Here is a 24,593-nt window from a genome sequence, read left to right as displayed (position 1 = left end):
GGCTGCGCTCTCACCCACGGCGTGGAGCGTGAGTGGGGAGCGCATTCCACCCGGATTCCAGCCTGCCCTCCAAGGTTACAGGGATATTTTTCCCCTTTTGTTTAATTACATTCAGGGTTCTTTCAGGGCGTTCGCAATTCCTCTGGTTGCATTTCGAGCTGATATTAGCCCAGGAGTGAATGCCATCGGCGTCACCCCCACGGTCCGCAGGGTGGGGAATTTATTTGGATGCTCCTAATTCCTCTGGCGGTTGTGTGGGTTCCAGGTTTTTAAGCAGGGCACCGATTTTTATTTGTGTGTATAAATGTGTTTGCACGGAGAGCTAAAACAAGCAGAATAAATCGTCCTTTAGAACGCAACAGATGGTGGAAAGATGCTCGTTTAGAAAATGATGAAATTAAATCCATGTGGCTTTTTAAACAGATTTATTTAGCACAGACTCTCAGAAATCAGAGAGGAGAAGAACCTCCAACTCCTCCATCCTTGTTAATAAAACTTTCCATCTTTCTACACATGTAAGGTGGTTAGAAGTACCCAACACTGCCTTGTTTCCTTAATTTCCCCTGGAAAATAACCCTCATTCTAATATAAGAATTACCTTTGCTTATACATTTACAAAATACATTTTAAACATCTTCATTTGTAGACTCTAAGATATATAAAGAAAATAAAAGTCTGCAACTCTGAGGTGGCTGCTTGCAGAGATTTTTGGGGAAGAAGCACTTCAGGCAAGGTTTTTCTGTGGTCTGTTAGAAGGGATTTTGTGCCATGTAAAAGATTGACTTTTATTAAAAATCCGCATTTTCCTCTGACTGCCCAGCCCGGATTAATTCCACTGAAATTCTCCTTGGACAGTAGCTCCCCACTGATCCTCATCTGCAAAAATCTCGGTTATTCTATAGACAAATAAATTTAAAATTTTTTTTACTGCTTGTTTTCGTTTTTTTTTGAAAGTGCTGCTAACAAGACCACGATGCCCAGTGATGCTTTTGGGATTTGAGGTTTGGTTTGTAGCCGGACATTGATTCTGCCAGTGGCTTTACTTTGGTCAACTTCCCCAGTTTTGCTGCAGAATAATTCAGGATGGAATTATCTCAGCGTCCCTTCCCGAGGGCAGTGACAAGGCTGAGAAAACGCGGGAGACAGAGATTTGCACCGAGCAAAGAGGCTTTTTGCAATGTCAGGGTGCTTGACCGTGATAACGGCGAGCTCGGGATATTTAAGGTTCAGTTAATAGAGGTTTTATTTCATTTGATTTGCTCCAGATGGTTCTCAGCCACAACACAGGGGCTGGGACAGCAAGCAGAGCTCCGGCGTGCAGGAGGCTCCCAGGAATGAATTTTCATTTGGCCCACAGCAGATAAGAGCCCGGGCAAGGCTGGGATCTGAGCGGTTCGGATTCCAGAGCCCCGCTCTGCACAGGGGGAGCAGGACAGGGCTCGGGAGCGCAACCAGAGCCAAGAAAATCATCTTAAAATTACGTGAACAGTGTAAATCTCCAGCTGAAGCAATGGTGAGGTTGGGTCAGCCCCGGTGTGCAGCGCCAACAGCGGCTCTGCTTCTCCATCGCTGCTGGGGCAGGGCCAGCAGAGCCGAATCGCACTGACCTAACTGCAATTACACCCGGCCTAACCAGCCCGGGCTCTGATATGGCAACAAAGCCTTTGCACGATCCAAAATTCCCACTAGACCCACTGGGGCATGACCGGTACCACCTAAACCCACAAAACACAGTGCAGACAGGGGCAGAGAGATAAAACACCCTTTGTTCCTTCTGCTCTTCCATTTGGGCTTTGAATAATTCACTTTTTTTCTGTGTGTAAATCCATAATTCACAAGTAGAAATTCTTAGTTTGTTCAGCCAAGTTTTAAATTTTGGTAATGTTTCAGATAGGTGAAGATTAAGTATATATACCTTATATATATACTTAATATATATATTAAGTATATTATATATACTTAATATATATATTAAGTATATATACCTTATATATATACTTAATATATATATAAAGTATATTATATATACTTTATATATATATATATAGAGAGAGAGAGAGAGAGAGTATTAAGTATATATATATATATATATATATATATATATTTCCATGCGATTATGGGAAAAAAGGGAAAATTCTTTGCCAGGAACATCTACCTGTTAATAATAAAGGAGAAAGTGGCAGGAGCCCTTGGAGGGAGGTGCTAATGGCACGATTAGAGGAGTTATTGGTGTGGTAGAATGCAAAGAGGATCATGCAAAAGGCAGATTATACTCAATAAATATGAAAGTTTGCTGAAGCCTTCTGGGAAACACAAGCAGCTTTTCTCCCTAGCAACTGTTTCTTGCAAGTGTAACATTATTGTTTGCGATTATCCATTTGCTTTTCTTTCCTGGCAGAAAAGCCAGCATGCGAAATCCCATTTCTCCGTGTGTGTATTTGTGTTCTGCAAAGTGAAATGCAAAGTGCTCTGTCTTTCCAGTCGCTGGATGCCAAGAAAAGCAGCTTCTGCAAACAGCGGTGAGCAAATCCCGGGGTATCGCTGTCCTGGAGTCACCTCCGCATTCCCACCGGGCTGGGACATCCCTGTGGGGATGGAGGAGGGTCCGAGCGAGCCAAAGGGCTCCTTCCCGGCCTTGCATTTGGGAGGAAAAGCATTTGGGGTGAGCTCTGGCAGCCCTGGTGGGTGATGTTTGTCTCAAGCATCCTCCGCTCATCCTCCCCGCCCTTCCCTCGCTGCTGGAGGGGCTGGGGACGCTCTGGGGCTGTGGCACAGCCTGGTCCTGGGGCAGAGCTGCTCCCTCAGCCTGGGGCAGGGCGGCAGAGGGTGGGCACGGGTGAGGAGCAGCTCCTGCAGCTCCTGCAGCTCCTGCAGCTCCTGCAGCTCCCCCGGAGCCGGGCAGGGCAGCAGAGGGGGGACACGGGGTGAGGAACAGCACATCCAGCTCCCAGCATCCAGGGCCAGGGCAGCAAAGGATGCTCGGGGTAAGGAACAGCTCCTGCAGCTCCTGCAGCTCCTCCTGCTCCCCCAGCACCCAGGGCCAGGCAGCAGGAGGGTGCCATGGGGTGAGGAGCAGCTCCTCCAGCTCCTCCAGAGCCTTGCAGGGCACCAGGAGGGTGGCACAGGGTGAGGAGCAGCATCTCCAGCTCCCCCGGCACCCATGGCCAGGGCAGCAGAGGATGCACAGGGCTAGGAGCAGCAGCTCCAGCTCCCCCAACACCCAGGGCACCAGGAGGGTGACACAGGGCAGAAGCAGCTCCTGCAGCTCCCCCAGAGCCGGGCAGGGCAGCAGAGGGGTGGACACGAGGTGAGGAGCAGCTCTTCCAGTTCCCAGCACCCGTGGCCAGTGCACCAGGAGGGTGGCACAGGGTGAGGAGCAGCAGCTCCTGCAGCTCCCCCAACACCCAGGGCACCAAGAGGGTGGCACAGGGCAGGAGCAGCTCCTGCAGTTCCCCCAGAGCCGGGCAAGGTAGCAGAGGGGTGGAACGGGGCCAGAAGCAGCTCCTCCATCTCCCCCAGAGCCCTGCAGGGCACCAGGAGGGTGGCACAGGGCAGGAGCAGCTCCTGCAGCACCTCCAGCTCCCCCAGCACCCAGGGCCAGGCCGGCTCCCCTCTCACCTCCGGTGCCCCCAGAGCGGCTCTAAACCCCGCCCGCAGCCCTGGGCTGGGCTCAGCAGACGCTGGAGCCGTGCCCAGGTGAGAGGGGAGAGGTTGGGAGCTCCCATCCCACCAGTGGCTGCTCCCGGGGGAAGCAGCTCCCTGCTGTCTGCTGTGACTTTCACTGCAGGACTGCTCTGACAGCATGGGGAGAGAGCAAAGAGTTACTTTCTAAGAGCCAATTCCACCTTTTCCCCCTCCAAGAGTTTCCCTTCATCCTTTCACTGGCTTTGCAGGATGCCCTCTTTTGGGGCAGAGGGGCGGCACAGGCACAGACCCCACAGATGTGAGGGAACAGCAGCATTTTCCAACCACCACCTTTCTGTGTCCATCAGAACAACTCCTGTCTCCTCTTTTATTTATGTATGATTTTTCAGTCAAAGCTTTCCAACAGGAGAAACATCCAGTGCTGGATTTGAGAGAGTCAGACTCTCCTTTATCTGTATTCTCCTGCCTGTTCTGTGCACTCTTTAAGGAGAAGCATAAATACCGAGTAATTTTATGAACTGTCTCTTCTAGGGGCTTGTTCAGGCCAAATTTTATAAAACAAACAAACAGCACTTAAAAAAAATCAAAATGTACAAAAGCATAAACAGAGGGATATTAAGTTTTCCAATTAAAAGAATGATATAATTAAAATCCCAACCACCACCTCCCAGATTTGGTGGTGCCAGGAATGAAAAAAGTATAAATGCAAAGGACAGTGAGTTTTCACTTCCACAGTTCAAGTGAAATGAATGTCTTGGTACAAGGAAAAAAAGAAAAAAAGTGATGATTGAAATTCTGTTTTATTGAGTGCAGGTGTTCGTAATGTTGCAAGAGAAAATGTTTTTAGTTTTTGGGTTGTTGTTTTCCACTGAAGTTTCTGGGCTGCTAAAACTGAGATCTGAAAACAATCCAATCTGCGATTAAATGGGAAAAACATACCTGTGTTTAAAAAAGAACACTAACTGGAAGCTGACAACAACATTTTCAGCCCCAAAATCCACTCTGGGTACCCAGAGTTTTGTTTGTTGGGAGCGATGTCTTTAAAACAATTTGCTGCACTCTGAAAATATGTGTTACACTGTGTTTTATTGCCCGTGTTCAAGGTAGCTGATGATTTAAAACACGGCTAGTGCCAGGGTTTCTTTGGTTACCTCCAAACAATCTCTCTTTATATTCTCCCAATTATATCTCCATCAAGCAGCAGCAGAGGAGCCCCTGAGATCCGATCGCAGGCACATTTTCAGAGTGCGTGCACATCTCTCTGTGCTCGGGTATTCACAGCAACAGAGATCTCCAATCACTCCTGACACAGCCTTAAATTAAAAGCTGATTAACACAATGACAAGAGAATAAACAGATTATTGTCTCCCTTAGCGCCACAACCAGAGGCTGGAACAGAAACTGAGCTGCGGATCCCTGACTCCCATTTGATGGAATAACTTTGGAATCGCAGCTCCCACATCCAAGGCTGGCTCTGTCCAAGCCGGCTGCAATTTGCATTTTGAAGTCCGAGGAAATGCAATATCCAGCCGAATCTCCATTTCCATTGGAGCCGGGCTCAGGCAGCGCTCGGAGCCTGCAGGAGCTGCAGCAGATGTGGCAAATTCCTCGCTGCAATTGCAGCAAAATTCCCCCAAAGGGGAGAGAAAGGGCCGGCCCCGGAATGGGAACTCTGCTTTCATCCCCTGGCGTTTGTTCTGCCGCGTTTGACAAGGCACTCCGCTGAAAATAAATGGGTTAATCACCTGCATAATGGCTTTGGAGGCAACGCCAAGAGAATCTTCCCGACGAGCTGGAATAAACATCTTCATCTGGGAGAGCCGAGCGGGGCAGGCTGGCATCGGGAGCCAGGGCTGCTCCTTCCCATCCTGCAAAAGCTGAAAACAAATTTTCCTTTTGGATTTTGCATTTTTTTTTTAAACAGAATTAATCAGTGCCCCTATATCTGTTCACTTCACTGACTCTATTTTGCTTAAAAAATAGGATTTTCATAATTTTATATTTATTTTAATTATATATTTTTATTTTATATTTATTTTAATTATATATTTTTATTTTATATTTATTTTAATTCTATATTTATTTTTAATTTTATATTTATTTTTTATCAATTTATATCTTTTTTTCTCACTTAGTAATTTTCTCACTTTATATTTATATTTATTATAGACATGGATTCAAACCCACACTTCAACAAGAACTGTGCTCCTTTAAAACTTTTTATTTTTAAAGCACCCAACTTTCAATCGCATTTCCAAACATATTTTTATTCAAAACTGAGACTAAAATATATTAAAAAAGAAAAAATATATTAAAAAATAAAAAAGAAATTTAAAAAGAAAAATACATTAAAAAAGAAAAAAAAATAGAAAAATACCCACAAAACAATCAAACCCAACCCCTGATATTTTGGGGAAAAAAAAGGGGGGATTTTTTTAAAACAAATATTTCATTTTGTGGAAATTTCCCAATATCTCAGCGCAGCGTTTTCACAAAAATCTGTTGCACCTTGTGCTGACTGACAGGGCACAACTTCTGGAAACATCTTAATTGCAGCTCTGCAGGTTCGGTAGCTTATCACAACCATTTAAATAGTCCCTGTAAGACAAGCAGAGAGTAATACGATCCCCAGCCTTACACCCTCAAACCATAAAGTAAACTTGTTTTTCCATGAAGCAATTAGAAGGCTACATTTAGACACAGCCTTAAAATAAACAACAGAAGTATATCTGAAAACATGATTGGATGTTGTAACTTGTGGGCTCGGGGAATGGCAGTTTGCAGTTACTGGAACAGCAGGGAAATATTGATCAGGATGTGCAGGGAGCACACAGGGGGCTCCAGGCTGGATGGAGGAGGAATTTCCATCCCAAACTTGATTTTGCACAATGATTCCCCTTCCGTGGTGTGCAAAGAAAAGGGTAAATGTCAGGAAAACTCCCCAATATCTCCCATGATTCAGGGATTTGCTTCTTCCTAGACCATCTTGAAGTTCTATTTTATGTTAATTAATTCCTCAATTAAAAATCCCTCCTGATGTCATATATATGTTCTAAAGCAAACAGCTCTAGGTGGTTTTCTGTTTAATGCTGAGTTTTGGGTAAATTTGACAGCCACACAAAACATCCCTGGCACCTGGGGTTTGTGGCTGGGTCATTCCTGCTTTGCCCAAAGTCCTGTCCCAGCTGCTGCTGGATAAGGCAACCCATCCCAGAGCCCTCTGGATCAAGGAAGAACGAGATATTTGTATTTTCCAGGATGGATTTGGGGTCCAGCCCTCTCCAGGAGATCCCACTGCAGTTCTGGGAGTGGGATGTGGATCCCAACCTGAGCACAGGAGCAGGAATAAACCCCTGCCACACTCAGAGCTGCTGCCCAGGCTCTGCAAAAACCCCAAAACCTCAAAATTTCTGCCCCTCTCACATCTCCTGCTCTCGCTCCTTCCATCCCCTCACTCCTGTTCAAAGAAACGAACACAAAGGGGGGGAAATCTGCCTCAAAATTCAAAGATAAGCTTCAAACAGGCCAAGAATCTCAGCCCATTTATTATCCCTCTGCAGCCAGTGATGCAGCATTTCCACCCCCTGAAACCACTGGTTTTTTTCTCTCTTATTTGTCTTTTTTTCAGGAATTTTCAGATGCCAGCATAACCACAGTTTTCCTGTCAGAACGGCTGCACTGAAACATCTTTCACTGCACCCAGTGTGCTCTGTACTCTCTGCAGCTCAGAACACAGCCATAAAAAATTGCTCAAGGCTGAATCTTGGCATATTAAGTGTCATCACAGAGGTAATTGCTTTTCTTTAAACACCTAGAAAAACAAAAACCCAACATCTGAAGTTGCCAAAAGGCTCTCATGTCCAAACACCTACACTTCCACTGAAGGGTTTCTTGGCTTTTCCTCCAGTCTTTCTTTGCAGTTTTTTTTTTTTTTTTTCCCTCTCAGCTGCTTTTGCAATTGAGTGTAAGCATCAGAAAACAAGCAAGATTATTAACCCACAAAAATGTGTCCAGTTAACAAAATGTTAGGAAACTCAATGTCTAGGACGACGTGTCCTTATTACACCCTCTTCTAACACAACAGTCTCTGCACCATTAGAGGAATGAGTAACACATGGCACTGGGGTTTGAATATGGCTCTTTTAATAATCCACTGTCAGCTCTGACAGCACAAATGTTCTAATTCAGTTTATTTCTTGGTACATCAAACTTTGCTGCATGGCAGTAAATTTGGATTTATCCATATTAAATGGATTTTTGGGAGAAGAGTGTTGCCTCTCTCTCAGAAATCTGCAAAAATTGGGGTAGGATTCAGTTCAGAAAAGGGCTCTGGGTTCCTAAATCTGACAAAACTTTCTCTGGCACAATCAGCTTATTCTGAGAGATCTTAATGTTTGATTTGGAAATGGTTAAACAACATAAATCCAAGGACCTGCTTTGCCTATTTGGATCTTTACAAGCTGGAATCAGAGCACTGTGAATGAATAAAACTCCCCTGACAAACAAAATAGTAAATAAACCCTAACCACACCAAATATTTTCCTAGCCTCCATTCCCAGTGTGAATTCCACCATTTTTCACAGCCTTTTGGTTATGGTTTCATCCTTTTCAATTCCTCGCCCCAGAACCCAGCCAGCCATTTCCCAAACTGTTGTTGTGGCGAGCTCTGGGCAGCTGAATGACTGCACTGTGCTCCCCAGCCTGCACGAATCCATCATGTTCTGCTTCATTTTGCGTGGCTGTCACTTCTCCAGGCTCTTTGGGGAGTGCTACTGTGCAGCTGAGCTTTATTTCAGAGCATCCCAGGCTGGCCCTGCTGCTCCTGCCCAGGCTGCAGCTCTGCTTGTGCCACGGCTCTGCAGCGCTCAGAGGGTTTTGTTACTATTTCAGCCCATCCTACTGACAGATATACAGCCAGTTTTAATTAATTTTTGGTTTTGGTAAGTAAGAATTGCTGAGCTGAGTGATGTGATGGTAGGAAATAACTTTTCGGTCTGAGTTTGAGTGTGAAATTTAGGTGCTTTATGTAAAGAATGGGACAGCTGGCAGCTCCTCCTGCTGAGGGATTCAGAGCTCATTGCCCCAGCTCCTTGTGTTTTTTTTCCTGTTTTCTCCTGGTGTTTTCCCCCCTGTTTTTTCCCTAGGACCTCCTCCAAGTGTCAGAGATCCCTTCAGACCCCTCCTGATCCAGCCTGGGCCTCTCCAGCTTTGCTCTTGCCACACTCCCCGTGGCTGTTTGTCTTCTGCAGTGTTGGGGAGCCGGAGTGGTGGCTCAGGAATGAACACCACATCAAAAAGGTGCACATGAAACCAATCCAGCTCTTTCCAAGAACGCTGCACGCTTGAATCCAGCCCCAAACAGTCATCCCAATTAACATGCATATCCCAGCATTTCCCATAACTAAGTCAGAACGTCTTGGGCTGTCAGCACTTCAGGAAATTTCATCACCTCACTGTCCACTTCTTTCTGCAACTCATTAAAAACCCCAACACATTAAATCTTGCTGCTCTGCAGCTCTGACATGAGAACAATCCCCGGGTTTGTCTTCCCTTTCCTCTGGGGGCTGCAGGGTTCCGCCTGCTCCTTGGCAGCTTGAAGGCAAGAAGATACTTTCTCCTCGTCCCAAATTGGTGATTTGTTTTCTGTGGAGCAGCCTCATATAAAATAATCCGGAAAAAAACCCCACCAAAAGCCTCTCTGCCCCCAGAGGAATAATCCCCATCCAAATACATTTGTTTACCATGACCTACATTGGATTTTGTGAAGAAATATCCACGGTTAATGCACCCATCTGGCCTGGTCCCAAGATTACCCCACAGCCAAGTTATGCCCAGAAATAAATGTACAGATTTCTGTTTACATTGACAGAGAAATCAATGTACAGATTTCTCTGCTGGGGCATTTCCTGCACTGGGCAGAGAATGGGTGAGTTCTGCACCATTCTCTGCCCAAGGAGGACAAACCCTTTGAGGAGACAATCAGGGATTTCAGCTCTCAGATAGGTAGGTGGGAAGGAAATTTCCCTTTTGTGAACTCTCCCCCAGGAAATATGGGTGAATTTTTAAACCCCAACATTGTCCTTTGCTGTAAGAAAGTCCTGTGAGCTCTCTGGGGCTGGGGTTGCTGTGTATGAAATAGGAGAGATTTTATTTTCTTCCTTCTCCTCTTTGTCTCAGCTCTCCTGCCTGTTTATTTTAGCCATTATATGTTTGTACAGTACTTAGCACAATGAGATCCTGTTCTTGTCCAAGACCTCGGAGAACTCCATAACACAAAGGTTGTGCTAATGAGAGAGATAATAAACCTCACCGGGGAGAAAAAAAGGAAAAGAATTCTTGTCATTTTTGTTGGAATTCCAATAATGACCAGCTCTGAGCGACTAAACCCCAGGTGACTCATGGAGCAAGGAAAACACACAGCAAGTTTTTCACAGCTGGCCTCCAAACACGTTGTGCTTTGGGTTTTATTTTTAAACAGCAGCAAAGATCCAAAGATCCAAAGATCACAAGTGCTCTGCTTTTTGAGGTGGGGGGAAGAAAAAGACACTTTCTTTAGGGAAATCTGACACTCGCAATTCTTGGCGTTCAGCTTTTCTTCTTCTTGGGGTTATTTGACATTCTGGGCTGGAAAAGGCAGGATCAGCGTTCCCAGCTCGGGACACAGCAGCAGGATAGAACAACAGGAGGTTTCCTGCAGGGACGAGTCTCCCACCTCCTCCTGCGAGTTTTGGGATCGGGATCCCCCTGGGGCAGCTTTTCTCATCCTTTGTCGGGAGCAAGTTTTGACAACAGCAATGCTAATTGATTAAACGTTCTAATCAGAGATTACAGCCAAAAGGGAGATAAAATGTTTATTCCATTGTGTCTCTGGGAACATCAGCCTGCAAGGAGATTTGTTCCCCTCTGGCCGTGCTTCAACCCGAATCAATCTGCTTCCCCTTCCCCTCCTCTATTTGTGCTGAATCTCTGAGTCAGGTGTTAAAAAAGCTCATTCAGTACTCACAAAACATCTTTCATCAGGATTCAGGTGGGGGGAAGACTCTTCAAAAACGATTTTGCAACTTTTATGTGCCTTCTTCTTGGGTCGTTTTTCCACCTGGAGCCAGCTGGCACTCAGGGTCTGGAAGCATAAACACTCTGCAGAAAATATCTCAGGTTAAACTATGGCTTAAAATTGGTGCTGAAAGGGGCTATGTCTGGAATGAGCTTTTTCACAGTTATTTCATTTAGATATGGACAGATTGGCAGAATGTAAAAGTGGAATGGAAAACAATCATCCCGTGCTGAAGCAGAACTGAATATTCTTAAAGTATGGAAGCTAATTTGTCATTTTTTGCCTCTGAAACCTTTCCAAGAACTATAAAAATCAGGTGTGTTAAAGGCTTCCAGTAACATCTAGAGCACAATAAGTGTTTATGCAGATGGAATTAAGTGGTGCAATGGGTGAGTGAGTGGATGAGTGCCCAGGCTCTGGGAACCCTTGGAATCTCAACTTGTCACTGGAACCAATCCCCTGAGGGCCTTGAGGATGTCACATCTATGGCTTGGATATCAAGAGAATTCTATTTTCCAATGGGAACATCTAAAATCTTGATTTTTGTTCCACTTCTCCTTTAGGGACCAATGTGTTTTGCTTGATATCTTTCAAATTTGGTGGAAAAATTATTGCAGAAATTTCCCAAATCACATTTGTTAAGAGATGACTTGGAGAATCAATGAGCTGATCCCTGCATCACCGGCAATAAAAACAAAGAAAAAACACCCCAAAGCCCAAAAAAACAAACAAAACCAAACCAAACCCCTTCACTATGATGTATTTTTTAATGCATAAAGAACAGACCATTAGGATTTTTGGGTTTTCCTCATGTTTTGAAGGATAATATCAAGTTCACCTCACACACAAGAAGAGAAGGATGCTACTGCTGGAAGTGCAGTTCCAGACAGAATTGCTTTCCTCCCTAACTCTGGATAATTTACCTTTTTAGTTCCTCAGTGAAATATTTGAGTGAAGTGGAACTTCTGCAGGATTTCATGAATATGATGAGATGCTCAGCAGTGGCTGAGAAGGAGATTGGGGTTTTTAGATAGCACCAGTCATAAAATGCTGCCATTTTTGTAATGGAACCCAGCTATCAGCTCTCCCTCCTCTTAAAAAAGGGCCAAGATTAGGTGATTAGAGCAAATCTTGTAGTCCAAGTATGTTAGGAGGAAAACTCTTCAGGAATGTAGGAAGGCAGGAGATAACAGAAACATAAAAATACTCTGGTGAATAGGAAGGGTAATACCCAGGGCCAGATTTTGATCTTTATTAGACTCACGTAAATCTGGAGCAGCTCCACAGACCTCAGCCCCGCTGCTTTGACCTTGCAGAGATTCCAGATCCGTGGCATAAATCAGCAGAGATAGCTTTGTGTCTTTGGGAGAGGTGGGTTATAAATACAGGCAGATATTTATGCAAACACACGGGGCACGAAAACATCCCCATGGTTGTTTTTGTGTGAGCGCGTCCAACGTTGTGGGGTGCAACCACCAGCTCTGCTGCCTCTGCACTGAGCTCTTCCCCCTCTGCCCTCAGAGTTTGTACATTATTACTACTACCTTACTACTACCTTGGCCTTTGAGTAGGAGCAAAGAGATTTCAGCCAGATATTTTTATTTTTGATTTTCCTGGAGCTGTGTTAGGAGAGAATGGCTGCAAAGCATCAGATGGATAAACTGTGTGTGAAACCAAGATGCTGCTGTAATTCTTACTGATGAATTATTTGATCTTTTTTCCCCCCTTCTCCTTTTGTTTTCCTTCTTTTTTTTCTTCTTTTCCCCCCTAACTTATTTTTCTTCTTTTTACTTCTTTCCATGTGGGCACAAAGCCCTCAGCCTGATGTTTGCACCCTGTGCTCCCATGTGTTGACTCTGTTGATAATTCACAGTAGATTTTCAGTTTTAATTGTTGCCCCATCCAGTGTTCTGAGCATGCAGCTTCATAAGGAATTCCAGGAATAAAGGTTTTCCCTCCTGGCTGCAGGGATTCCCTCTTTCCCTGCAGGAATTTCAGGTGGCACAGGGCAGGGGCATCCCAGTGAACACCTGGGACTCAAAGATGACTGGTGGAAAAACAATTTGAAAAGAGACATTGGACACATGACTATGATGGATTTAAAAGAAATTTTGTTGGCCCAGGTTTGAGATATTGGCATTTCTGAAGGCTCTGCTGTGTCTCCAACTGCTGCTGCCCGTAAGGAATCATGTAAATAACCATGGAGTGGTTTGGGTTGGGAGGGATTTTAAACTCATCCAGTTCCACCCCTGCCATGGAACCATGAACCTTCCACTATCCCAGATGGCTCCAAGCCCTGTCCAACCTGGCCTAGAACAATTTTAGGGAGGTCTCTGCTTTGGTAATACAGGAAGCAGAAATTAAAAAAGGCACAGGTAATGCTGTGGAGAGCCAGCTGGGAATTTTGAGAGAGAAACTGCTTCACTCTCATGTGACAGCTCTTGGCTAAAGGCTTCAGCAAATCACACCAGTTAAAAATAAATTACATAGAGATGAGTAAAGCCTTTGATTTACCCCTGATCTGAATTTCCCACAGAAAATCCATGAGTATCCTCTCTTTTCTGGGGCTGGGAGAATATGGACACACAGCTCAGGTGCTCTGTATTATTAGTAAAAAGCAGTGATAATGAGAATAGAGACAAAAAGGAAGCAATGGGGGCTTTTTTGTCTGTGGCAAAGGCAAATTGTGTGGAGGCAGCACAAGTCTGGTTGCAGCCTATAGGCAAATCCTGGTAGGGCTTCTCTGTCTTCCTCTGAGTTCATTTTTGCATCTTTTTTATTCTTTTCCCCCAGACAAGGGAAATCTTGCATTTTATTTTCTCTTTTTTAACCAATTCTGATTAATGCCCTTCTCAGTCCCCTCCCACCCCCTTTGAATTTTTCATCTTAATGACACACAGCTCAAATTTTCCTTTTCCTGGGGGAAATAAGCCTGCTCTGGGAAGGCACCTCCACACCATTCGTGCAGAGCATTTCCTAGGGTGAGCTGAGGGCAAAATCCCCACAACATTATTGCACCAGGTTTGTCATCTCACATTTCATAAATCCTTGAAAATAAGCTCCTGAAAAGCAGGGATAAAGTGACATTTGGGAATGGAGTGAAATCCCAACCTACACGTGAACCCCAGCCATGGAGGGGAGTTGGGTTTCCAGCTCCTCCGTGTGTTTGGAATGGCTTAGGCTGGGCTGGAGCTGTTTGCTTAGCCCTGTTATGAACACAAGGCTTGAACTCCTGCCCCCCTCCCTCATAAATAAACTGATGTCCAGGCTAAAGTCAGATGCCCATCTTTCCTTGAAGTGACATCCATGGCTCACATCCGAAAAAATCTCTGGGGTGAGGGAGGGTTACGAAACATAAATCTCCGAAAATAGTTTATTAATTCTGTGCTAGGAGCTCATGCCTAGGAAAGTCAGCAGGATGGATTAGGCTGCCTGTGTGTACAGTAAGGAGGGGTTTTTTCCCTTCCTCCCCTCCCACCCCTTTTTAATTAGAAGCAGATTTAGAAAGTGGGACTTTCCTGAATAATCATCCCCAGTAAAGCTTTAATCTCGGTCACCTCCGTGAGAAAAGAATAGGAAATGGGGGTGCAGAAAGCAGGGAGACTCAAAGGAAGGAATGGCAGGGCAAGGACACTGAATTCACCTTTTTAAAACTTCATTTAGCACATGTGGATGTTCTGTTACCTTGCACAGCTTTAAAGTTTTTCACTGAAATAATTTCCACTGTAAAGTCCCAGGAACCAGAGCATGGAGACAGAGCCTTGGATATGGAGGTGGCTGAAACCCTTTTCTTTAAAAATCATCCATGTGTGGTTTGTTTTTATTTGTTTCCCAGGATATGAGCACTTTTTGAAGTGTGAAATTGGTGCTATCTCTCAACCTTTGTACTCAATATAAGGATATTTAAAAAAAAAAGGAATTTTATAGGGAAAAGAAGAACAAGCAGCTCAGTGCTGGTCTGAGCCCAGAGCAGCAGTTCTGGATGCTGCTGCTGGTGTGGGGGAAATCCAGGCTGGGTAACATCCCTGCATGGGGGAAAATGCTCTGCAAAGCACTTGGAGATGGAACAGCAACACCAATTACAGCAAAACCAAAATTACAGCAAAGCTTGGTAACAACATCACTGAACGTGCCTGGTGTGTGCAAAGGGATGCCTGGATGCCTTGTTTGTTTTTCCCACCCTCAGCAGAGCTCCAGCCAGAGATCTGTGCCCTAACTCTGCCTCTGAATTGCACCTCCAGTGCTTCACCCTGATTAAAGCCGTGTTTGCTGCAAGTCCTGACCTGCATCCCTAAGCCGAGGGGTTTTTAGGAGTTTTGCTCCATCCCAAAGCACAGCCTGTGTAAGCCTGGCCTGCTGGGTCCTGCTGCTCCAGAAACCTGGGAAAGCTCAGAAAGTCCAAACATGGCTTTTCAAAGGGCTGGAGCAGCAGAATAAAGGATGCATTTGTCACAGGAACTTCTGCTTTGTTTCTTTTGCATGTTCTCTGTCCATTTAGCTTTAGCACTTGGGCAGAGCTGGAGTTCAGCCCTTGAAGGGGAAACTTTTCCCTCTGCAGATGTTGATAAAGCTGATGTTTGTGGGATGGACTTCTGCAGACTTTCATGCCGTCTCTTCTTGCCCTGGCATCAGCTGAATTTGCTGCTTCATCGTAGAGCATTTCCTACATATTTCCTATATATTTTTATAGATTTCTTATATATTTCCTATATATTTCCTATATATTTTACATTCATTTCCTATATATTTTCTATTTCCTCTATATTTTATATATATTTCCTATCTCCTATATATTTCCCATATATTTCCTATATATTTCATATTTCCTGTATATTTTATATATATTTCCTATCTCCTATATATTTCCCATATAGTTCCTATACATTTCCTATATATTCCCTATCTATTTCCCATATAATTCCTATCTATTTCCTATCTATTTCCTATCTATTTTCTGTGGATAACTTGCTTTTCATCCTGCATGGATCCCCCCAGCTCCCCTGACTGATGGGCCCCCCTTTTTTTGCAGACTCAAGGCCATGTTTTGCTTTCCTTTCACATTTCAATAATTGAATTATTAAGCACGACATTTTTCAGAAATAAACTGGTGATGAGCTGTCACTTGAAGCTCCTGATGTGGAAGTTCAGGCCATTGACAGGGACAGGAGAAGCCCAGTGGGACTCACATTAGCACCAGAACTGGCACTGAAACAAAGCTGCCAATAATTTCCATTTGGAACCCCCCCAAAGCCAATAAAGCAAATACATTAATATGATTAACGTGAACCAATCCAAGCAAATGGTTTGTGTATCCACCTTGGCACAGCTTTTGACAAGTGTAGGAGGTAAATCAGAATAAATTTACTTTAGTGAACCAGTGTGAAGTGTGCAATTTTCTTAGTGCTGGGTTTGCATCTGACTAAAGTGGGGAAAAAGCACAAAATAATTGTAAACTGGGAGAAGGTTGTGGCGGTAAGGAGGGGAAAAGGTAATTTTTACTCACTTTATCCACAAGAAATACTCTCCATTTACTCACTTAGCACCGTTTGACCTTATAAGTGCCTCGTAAAACAAATCCATAAAGAGACAAAAATTGCTCGCATGAAATTAAATTACTTATCATTAGTAGCCACTGATTCTTCCAGATTAGGACTAAACTGTGATTTCTTACCTCAAAACTGCTTTTCATCTCCAGACATCAAAGTCTGCAGTACTTTTGAATAAGTGCTGGTGGGGCTTTTGAAAAGGGGAGGCAGACACGGCACAGGAAAGAGGAGCTGCTCGTTTCTCTCAGGGTTATCTTCTAAGATACACAAAGAGCCACCACTTGAACCCATCTGACTCGACTCCAGCCCTGCACTTCATTCCTTCCACTGTTTTCCCCCTTTCCAAATAGAGGGGAGACTGGGAAGAGGAAAAATTAACTTATTTCCCAGTCACCCCCCTTATTTTTTCTCATGTCTCCCTCCCTCCCCACTTTCATGGGGCAAACCCCCCAATATGTTGGGTGACTCTGGCTGCTCAATTTGCTCCTTTTCTCATTTTTTTTTTCAGTTTTCACCTGAAAACCCAGCACTATTTGCCATCTGAGAAGTCCCAGAAATTTTCTAGACAAAACTGTTTGTCTGAGATTTCACAGTTAACTTTGGAAGGCCTGAAGTGGATAAGCTTCTCAGCTCGCAGAAATTTGACTCCACTATTTGTAATACCAAATTTTTTGAAGTTTCTCAGCCTGTAAGTAGCTTTGAAATGAATAAGGGCTTGCACTGCAGCTCTGTAAGGTGTCTTTTATTCAATTAGAGTAGGTACCATGTTAACATTCTTCAGTGTTGTCATAATTCCTCTTTTTTTTTCTTTTTTTTTCCCAGTGAGAATTAACTTGTCAACTGTGAAGAAGCTTCAAATTTGTCCATAAATCATTTTGCTGCAGGCTAAAATTTGACAGGCTGTAGGTAAACACTTTTTCTCTGGTAAAAAAAAAAATAAGACCAATACATTACTATTATTTTTTCCCCTTTAGAATAGAGCCTCTGATGTCTCCAGTTTATGACTACAGCCAATTTTCTCCAAATTACAGTGTGCTGTGTTCTTACATTGCCAAGGTAAGTGATCACCACGAGGCTGAGGACTGCAGGCAGACCTGTGGTGGGACCATCTGAAATTCAGCAAGGGAATTATTTCCAACCCAGATTTCTGCTTGTGCTGAGCTGTGTCTCCTTCTCACCTTGGCATTTCAGGATTGTGAGCAGATCCTGAGCCCCTCCCCACACGGGTGAGCTCTGTCCCTGCTGGACCCACCCTGACAATTCCAGGCTGGATTTCGAGGACGCCTCGCTGTGCCAGCGCTGCTGATTTGCTGTTGAGGCTGGAAATTTTTGACAAGTGACTCATCCCTGTTCCAGCAACGTGTCCCATTTGATCCTGCAGTCCTAGAGGGTTTTTAACAAGCAATTAGGAGGTGGATGTGAAAATAATTTGTACGTTTGTCTGTTTGTTGTTTGTCTCCAGCTCTTCTGTAATCAGTTCCCTCCCTCCCTTCTGCTGGAGCAGTGGGGTTGGGACCCCTCTGGGCTGGAGCTGGGCATCTCTGAGCTGGGATCTCGGTTCTGGTGTACAAAATGTGCCCTGGGAAGATGGGAGAGGGTTTGCTCTGAGCTGTCGTGCTGCTACTTGTCCTCTCCCCCAACGAGGAGGCTTCTCCAGCAGCAGCAATTACAGCATGGCTGCAAACAGGCTGGAAAGAGACATGATGTAAAAATTCAATTACTTCAAGCATTTCTGGCCTAACACTTGGCTTTATATAAACTCAGAGACAATCCTATAAGGCACTCAGGGCAGATTATAGGTTTGGGCAAAGCTAGAAAATTGCTGCCATTATATTGTTATTATTAACACCTTGTAATTAGCCCTAAGGAATCCTGAAGTTCTCTCTCCTGATTTGCCTTTAATGAAGGAAAATTGCTACCTTTGCAAGTTGGATGGCGCCCGCTCTGATTAGCCTTAAGTATATAGGACTATTATTTTGAAAATGTTTGTTGTCATGTGAATATTAGTGTTGCATGGAAAGGGGGGAGGAGAGGGGAGACCTTTTGTTTTTTGGCTCTGGGGAGTCCCATGGTCACTTTAGGGATGGTTGTGCCCTCCAAAATGAAGGCTGGAAGCCTTGTCAGGGCATCAGGAGCACAGGGAATGAATTCAGGAGGCTCCTGTGGCAAGGGCTGCCAGCTGCCCTACCTGCTGATTGCATGGGCTGATGGAGTAATTGTTGCATGGAGATAGTTTTATGATTGCTTTGAGAGGCTGAATGAGATCATGCATGAGTTAGCACACTAAGTGCAATAAAAATGATTTTATTTGCATGTCCCAGAGCCTTTCCTGATTCCTTTACTGCTTTCACAGGCAACGTCTTCCCAGTGAAATCAAGCCAACATTAATAAAACATCCCTTCCATGCATCTCCACTCCTCTCCTCCCACATACTCTATGCTTTCATTACCATCTCTGGGAAAAAACTAACATTAAAGAAAATTCATCTGATCTTATCTGTAATTAATTTGTATTTTGATAATATAGAAGAAGAATTTTTGCATGTAATGACTTACCTGTTCATTATTTCTCTCCTTTGAACTCCTGTGACCGCTTAATAACTCATGCCAAAGCAGAACTGATTATGACATTTTCCCCACCCACCATCCAGGAAGGTTGAAGGTGTTGCCTCTCATACTTAGACAAATTGCTCCAAATAATGACTTTGTGCAAAATTAGTCATACATAATTGAGAAATTCTATAGATGAATAGGAAAGTAACTCGAGATGAAGTTATCATTTTAATGTTTTTTAAGTTAACGTGGGATTCACCGCACTGGTTCGGGCCAGCAGTCCATCCAGGAGATCCTTTTGTGGGAATGGGATCGCAGCCCCCTCCTGCTGGAGGAAAGGACAGCTCCCTGTGACACCAGGGAGGGATCAGGAAGGCCTGGGGGATCTCCTGGGTGGCACCAAGGACCTTGGTGTAACTGCAGGAGCACCCAAGGGATTCTCCCCTGGCTGGCCTTGGCTCTCAGGTGCTGTCCCTGCTCTGCCTGTGACAGCCTGGCTGTCCCAGCCTGGTGGCACTGAGGGACCCCACGGCCAGGGGTCATTTCTCACATAATTTGTGTTCATGGAAAATGGCACAAAGTGTCCACCCAACACATTGAGACACTCTCAGCACCAATCAAAATTCATTATTTGGTTTAAAAATAATCCCCATGTATACATATAAATTATTGTTTCAAACTGCCTTTTGTCATATTATTTTTTAATTTAATTTTAGAAATTCCTGTCCTTCTTTCTCATCCCTGGGAGAAATTCAGCCTCCTTTGTGCAACTGTCAGATCCAATCAGCAGGTCTGTTATGAAAGGTAGATCACATTTCGTGATAAAAGTATCGCGGGCAGCACCAGAGAAATCAAATCTGAGAGAAATAAGAATCAGCTCCCAATCCTCCCATAAGAAGCGCAAACAAAACCTACAATATTCCATCAAAGGGGAGACAGAGCTTCCTCTTTCCCCAGGGAAATCCCACATTGCACCATGAAAGCTCTGCCTTCCCAACTGCCCAGGCCTGCACAGCAAGACAAGTGCTCAGCCATCAGCAAATTATCCAGTGCCTCTCTTGAAGAGCTGCAGGAGAAAGGAGGAAAATGAAATCAAAGTCCCAGCCATGTAAATGGGATTATTTATAGCTTTCCTCTGCTAAAGCAGGAGAACTGTAAAGTCTGGGAGGAGGTTTGGGTTCCTCACACAGAGGTGAAGCTCAGGGTCTGGGGTTTCTGCTGCAGCCCCTGTAAAGCCCTGGGTCAGTGGGACAGGTCAGCATCTGGAGGTGTTCAGGTTTCAGGAGTCTGGTTCTGGCTCTCCCCTTCACCTTCCATGCTGGATTATCAGAACGTGGCCTGGAGTTTGCCACACTTCAAACCCAAACACGCTCGCTCCTTTTTCATTACATTTATGACTCACTCCGTGCCTCGACTTCATTCATCAAAGGCCAATATATTAAACAAAGCAGTTCTTTTAGCCTAATTTACATCTATTTTGTGTGATCAGGGTGGCTGCCTCTCTGCTCTCCCTTGCTCAGATTATTGAACATTGCCTGTCCCACAGCATGACCCATCTTTGGTGCACTGAGGCAGGAAAACTAGGAAAGGGCGACAAATTCAAGAAAAATCATGTTTAAAATTGAAAAAGTTGTGTGTTCAACATGCCCCAAAGCTGCCAAGAGTGGTTTGTGGGATATTAGCCCCAGTCCTGCTGCAAATGGAAAGCATCAGAGAGATTTTATAGAACTATCTGTGTTTATTGCAGTGTAACATTTAAAAGGTGCCTGCTTGCTGCCCACAGTGCCTTTGGTTTTATTTAATTAGAAGGAGATAATGAAGATCAAACTATCATCTCCCCACCTGCCAATCTCTAATCCCAGCAGGGCTGCCCTCAGCAGTTTTTTAAACAAATGCTTCACCATCAGGTATTATCCTTACACCTCCTCAGGGTGATTTAACAGGTTGCACACAGAGAATGGAACCAAAGTGCACCATAAATCAAACCAGGACAAAACACAGGACATATGAGCTTTTAATTCTTTGCCTCCATAGGATACTTTTTAACATGGGGTGAGGGAAGCCATGAGCAAGGCCATGTCTGTGGTTAAAACCTTTAATAAACAACCCAGGCCTTCTAATGGTATTCAGATTTCTGGCTGGCCTTTATCAGCAATGGCCTGCACTGCCCATATGCAAGTGGAGGGAAGGGAACAGTGCAGGGCATTTGAGGAGAAAATCATTCAAATCTTCTTCACTGCAGCACCTTCTCACCATATTTCCCCACTTTATTCCCCCTGTGGCTGCCAGGAGGGAATGGATTGATCCTGCTGAGGGGGTGGGTGGCCAGGCCTGGGGAGGATTCAGGGATTCATTGCTCTGCTGTTCAATCAGCCATGTTCTCTGAGTAAACCAGCGCCTCTGGTGCAATTTGTTGTACAAGTTCTGCTTCCCCGAGCAGAAATTCTCCCCTTCCACAATGTGAGCTGAGCAGAAATTCTCCTTTTCCACAGTTTGAGCTGACTGAGGGAGAGGTGGTGCTGTGGTGGAGCAACAACTTCCAGGGGCGTCAGTGCTGCTGTTCCAGGGGGGATCCAGAGCTCTTAAAAACCTCTTGGAGCTCATGCTGGGGAGCCTGAAATCATCCCTGGGATTTGTAAAAAGCTCCTTCCTGATGTGCACCAATTTGGATGCCTGGAATTAACAGAGTCCAGTCATGAATCCTTGTCCCACCTGCCTACAAAGCCACAGAGGATTTTAGGCCTCAGTTTTCACCATCAGCACAGGCAAAGATGGGACTGAATGTTCTGTTAGAAAGGCAGAAATGTCTTGTCCAGCAGCACTGAATCACCTGCTGAAATAAATTCCATGACATCAATGGCAGCAGTGACACATCTCTCTCCCTGTAAAATCAAAGGCTCATCTGCAAATCTGTCACAAGGAGAGCTCTGCAGACTGGAATCCTCTCAGTGCACAGGCAGCCAGGACATCTCAGGTGATTTTCCTGCCATTCAGGCACCAACTCCATCTGCAGGAGCCACATCAGGGGGTGAAGAAATGAAATCTGGGTGCTGCTGTTCTGAGGGATGGGACAGGGAGAAGAGAGCAGAGAAGGCCACAAAATTATGTTAATTCTTCTTCCTCTGTGGCTGGGGAAAGTACATGAGGTCCAAACTGATGCAATTGTGTTAATATTTGGCCTCTTGTCTCCTCTGAAGACGCAGCCCTGCAGTGAATTATTTCTTTGGGATAATTTCTGGGACTTGAAAGAAGCATGGCGTGGATGGCAACTGTTCTTCAGTGTTGGCAGCTATAAAATTTGATTGAAATGATCAAAGCCAAGCCAATAAAAGGCCAGCAAAGACTAACTGGCTGCTTTTAGAGAAAGCTCTAAGACATTTTGTAAATTTAAAAAGGCCGCCTGTAGAACACAAAGGGCCTCTGTGTTGGTTTTCTCTCCCACTTGCTGCTGCAATTTGCTCATTTCCAGTCCCAGGGACAGCCATGCAGCCCCAGTGACAGAACAGTGCTTTCTGTGTGGTGGTTTCAGTGACACAAAAGCAGCTCTGGGTGCTCAGTGTGAGCCTCAGTGAGGAGAGCTCCCTCAGCCCCTTCCAGCTCCGTGACTCAGCTGCACAGATCAAGGAGGAGTGGTAAAAAAAAACCTGACCAAAAAAAGAAAATCCCACAAAAGGCTTCTGTAAAAATTTACAACAATTATTTTGCAATGATTAGAAGCTCCCGGGGGTGCTCTAATTGTCATCCCCTGGTGCAGGGTGTGGAGGGGGGTGACCTTTATTGGAGGGGGGGAAAACTTTGAACAAAGGAACTGCTCAGACCTCTGAGGCTTCTCTCTTTCTGACAATGAGCTCATCTATTTACACCAGGTGAGGAGACACTTTGTGTGCTCTAAGTACAGGTGCTGCTCAGTTCTTTGGCATCACCTTTTTACAGCCTCTGAGTCCTTTAATCCTGGCTGGGCTCAGCCCCTGCCCCTCGTGCTGCAGGGCAGGCTCCCTCCATCCATCCTGCATGGAAAACATCTCTTTGGAGGGACTCCCTTCATTTGCCTCGGCAGCTGGAGGATGGCCACGGTGTCCTGATGAGTATCTGTGCTCCAAGGTTCCCCCCAATGACAGCTATTAAGGACTGAGCTTTGTACTTCCTCAGAGCGCAGCAGTCATTAAAAGCACTCCTAATGAGCTGCATCCCAAATTAGACCGTGCTCCTAATTGGAGATTTGGAGAAATATGGCCAAAGTACCTTGTTAAATAATTAGCTTTGAATGCTGTATTCTGTGGAAGTTCTTCCAGCCATCCCCGTCACCATCACTCCAGACTCCAAGGCATCCATGATGTTTTTGATGCCTTCTGAAAAAACCCAAGCTAAGCAGAAAGAGAGAAAGGGCCAAGGTTTTTCTTTATGCAGACAGGAAGGCAATGCAGAGCATCAGAACTAAGGAAAGGAATCCCGCTGAGCAAATTATTTGTGGCTATTTATTGGGAAAAGTTTTCTTTTCTTATTTGCTTGTTGTCTTTTTTTCCCCTCTAAATTACTCAGGGCCTTTTTTTCACTACTTTTAAAAACAAATTTGTGCATTGTTTGATGATTAGAAACACATGCTCCCAGCAAATGTCATCCTGGATCAATCAGAAGCCCAGCAGACCCAGGGGGTGGGATTTCAGAAGTGCCTATGTGAGCTAAAACACAAATCCCAGAGAATTTCCACTGTACAAAACCCACTCCAAACCCTTATTAGTCACAAGTTCACATAAACCCTGAAGAATGTTAGGTTTATAGCTCTGTGAAAAGTTTTATTTATTTTTTTTCAACTTTGATTATTATACCTGGCTATTCTTCTTCCTGACACAAATATCTGATACCTTTTGGAATCCTCCAAAGCTTCTGGCCTCAGGGAGACCTTGAGGCAATGAGTTCCCTTGGGCTAAAGGTGCATTTCCTTTATGGATCCTGGTGGGATTTCTCTTCTGGGGCCAGATGAATGTGATGGACAAGAAGATGCCAAGGGAATGGGTGCAGCTGGGCAGTCTGGACTCAGCCAGAGACAGAAAAAGAGGATTAAAGAGATGAATGGCACAATGTCAATGTTTAAGTTCCCTCTGGAGGCATCTTCGTCTCCCTCTTGGCTATAAAGGCAAGCCAGGAGCACCCGGGCTCCTGATTTAAGAGTCTACATTTAGGTAAGAGAATTCAAGTCAAGAATTCACTTCTGCCTTCAGAGGCCCTGAAGTGTCAGGACAGTGTTCTCTGCCTTCAGGTAGAGGAAGGAATAAATAAGAAGCAGCTCTACAATCTTTGCAAGCCTGGTGGGATTCCTCAAAAGACAAACCAAGATTCCCTCCCTGGCTCCTGCTGTCCCTCCAGAGGTTCTCCAGGAAAAACCTCTTCCCCTCATCTTTTGCCACCATCCTACCATAGCCCAGTGTTCACCTTTGGAGATCTTATTCCTCTTAAAATAACCCCAAACTGCGACTTTCCCTTGCTGAGATGAAAGCTGAACCTGACTGGCACGGGGATTAGGAGCAGAGGTTAAACCCATGTCAGACTGAAGATAAAGATGCAAAAGGAACAAATGACTTGACCAAACTTCCTTCTTTCAAGTGCTCCTGAGCAGCAGCAATTAAGCTGAACTGTTCATTTAGCATGAGCTGAGGAGCTCCTGCAGTTCAAATGAGATGTAAAGAAGAGGTTTTCCCCTGCTGGCAACTAAAAACCAGGAAAATGATTATTCTTCTTCTGACCATTTAACTGTGCTTTGCCTTGCACCAGGCTCTTTTTTTGTTTTGTTTTGGCATT

The 24,593-nt window shown here is 44.7% G+C and overlaps 1 long non-coding RNA gene across 1 annotated transcript; it reads left to right on the top strand.

Annotated features, from left to right (window-relative positions):
* The first annotated feature begins 2,369 nt into the window (after nucleotides 1-2,369).
* LOC141730956 (uncharacterized) lies at nucleotides 2,370-9,508 on the top strand. The gene is made up of 3 exons (XR_012582809.1): nucleotides 2,370-2,519; nucleotides 7,274-7,434; nucleotides 8,790-9,508. It is a non-coding gene; the product is annotated as an uncharacterized LOC141730956 (long non-coding RNA).
* Nucleotides 9,509-24,593: the final 15,085 nt, after the last annotated feature.

This window comes from Zonotrichia albicollis, chromosome 15 (assembly GCF_047830755.1).
Source record: "Zonotrichia albicollis isolate bZonAlb1 chromosome 15, bZonAlb1.hap1, whole genome shotgun sequence".
NCBI lineage: Eukaryota > Metazoa > Chordata > Aves > Passeriformes > Passerellidae > Zonotrichia > Zonotrichia albicollis.
Note: the sequence above shows the minus strand (reverse complement) of the source record. Positions and strands in the feature narration are given on the sequence as shown.